The 2,180-nt window shown below is 38.9% G+C and overlaps 1 non-coding gene across 1 annotated transcript; it reads right to left on the bottom strand.

Annotated features, from left to right (window-relative positions):
• Window positions 1-359: 359 nt before the first annotated feature.
• Window positions 360-466, bottom strand: LOC132301885 (small nucleolar RNA R71). The gene has a single exon (XR_009480666.1). It is a non-coding gene; the product is annotated as a small nucleolar RNA R71 (small nucleolar RNA).
• Window positions 467-2,180: the final 1,714 nt, after the last annotated feature.

Raw genomic sequence — 2,180 nt, 5'->3', positions numbered from 1 at the left:
CAATGGTCCTTAGGGATCGTTACACTCCAAATCAATATAATGCACCCACTTGCATTCAATTGCCAAATTTCCGTGCTCATCATTATGAGATTAAGGCTTCCACCATTAACATGTGCCCCCTTTTCTATGGGTTGAGCAATGAAGAGCCTTATAAACATTTAGATGAGTTCTTGGAAGTTTGTTCCTCCGTGAAAATCACGGATGTTCCGGAAGAAGTCCTAAAAATGAAGCTTTTCCCTTTCACTCTTCGGGATAAAGCTAAATATTGGTTTAACAACTTGTGGCCAAATACAATCACCTCTTGGGCACAATTGCAACAAGAGTTCCTAAAGAAGTATTACCCCGCAAGTCGAACCGATGCCATGAGAACTTCCATTCGTGAATTTAAACAACAAGAAGGAAAACCCCTTCATGAAGCATGGGAACGTTTGAATGACTTTCTATGGAAATGTCCACATCATGACATTCCTAAGTGGCAATTAGTTCAATGTTTTTTTTCAAGTTTATCTGATGCCAATAAGGGCATTATTGATGCTTCTTGTGGCGGAAGCTACATAGAAAGAAATGAAGATGAAATTTGGCTTCTTTTCGAAAAAATGAGTGAAACTCAATGCATAGATCTTCATCTTCTAGGGGTGGTCACCTAGCAAATATGGGAGGAAAGAAAGCTCTAAATCAAATAGACTCTTCCATGGAAATTGCCGCCGTGGTCAAAAATTTTACTCAAAGATTTGATAAATTCCTTTTGAATCAAGGTCCGGTAATTCAATCTTATTCTCATCCTTCCAATGAAATGTGCATGACTTGTTCTAGTTACGCTCACCATACTTCAAATTGCCCTCTTGGACAAGTCATACCAAGTAAGTCTCAAGAACAAGCAAATGCAGTTTTCATTCATCAAGGGAACAACCCTTATTCCAATACTTACAATCCGGGGTGGAAAAATCATCCTAACTTTGCATGGAGAAATCAAGGAGACGGTGCAAACCCTCCTCAAAATCAAGGTTACCAAGCAAAGTATGTTCCCCCACATCTCCAAAATCAAAATCAGAATTCTCAAGGTTACCGTCCTTCATTCTATCCTCAGAATGTGAATTAATACTCTCAACCTCAAGCATCAAATTCTCAATCCTATTCTCAACCTCAAGCATCAAATTCTCAATCTTACTCTAATCCAAATCAAGCGCATCCTAAAAGTTCCGCTTTTGAGGACAAGGTCTTGCAAGCCTTAGGTGATCTTCGAAAAGATAATCAATTGTTTCATTCTCACCCTCAATCAATTGCAAAGCTTGAAGCTCAAATTAGGCAATTAGCTAATTCTTTAAATGTGAGAGAGAAATGTAAGTTGCCTAGTCAAACTGAGACCAATCCTAAGGGGCAATTTATGGCGCAAGCAAGTCCTTCATCAGAATTTTCTGGAAATGAGTAAGTTTAAGCAATTACTACCTTGAGGAGTAGTAGGAAAGTGGATAATAAGGTAGAGGCACCTAAGGAGGATAATGAACTGAAGCAACCAAGTGGTAGCATCCGTCCCATTCCAAATCCTATTCCTATTTCTTTGGATGCTAGTGGTTCCAAAATGGACATTCCGTCATCTTCATCATCATCTCCCCAATTAGAGAAGCCTTATGAGCCAAAAGCTCCATTTCCTCAAGCTTTGAGAGAGACTTCATCATTTGGGAGATAAGAAGGGAAAATTCATGATATGATGGAAGTGTTTAAACAAGTAAAAATCAATCTTCCTCTTCTAGATGCAATTAGGCAAATTCCACCATATGCAAAGTTCTTGAAGGACTTGTGCACACAAAAGAGGAAGAGTAAGGGAAGGGACCTTAAGAAAGTGCTTTTAACGAAACAAGTGAGTTCATCATTCTGTCTAACACTCCTCCTAAGTTCAAGGATCCGAGTGCTCCGACCATTTCTTGTGTTATTGGAAACCAAGAGGTTCGTAGAGCTCTCCTTGATTTAGGTGCAAGTATCAATCTCATTCCATACTCTGTTTACTTGCAATTAGGATTAGGGGACTTGAAGCCAACATCGGTAGTAATCCAACTAGCCGATTGATCAATTAAGAAACCAAGGGAAATTGTTGAGGATATTCTAATTAAGGTTGATAAATTTTATTTCCCGATTGATTTTGTGGTACTAGATACTGAGCCAGTCCCTAATCTCACCAATCA

This window comes from Cornus florida, unplaced genomic scaffold, assembly GCF_030987335.1.
Source record: "Cornus florida cultivar Cherokee Brave unplaced genomic scaffold, ASM3098733v1 CherokeeBrave_3.0.0_Hap2_Chr03, whole genome shotgun sequence".
Classification (NCBI taxonomy): domain Eukaryota; kingdom Viridiplantae; phylum Streptophyta; class Magnoliopsida; order Cornales; family Cornaceae; genus Cornus; species Cornus florida.
This window is presented reverse-complemented; position numbering and strand designations above follow the sequence as displayed.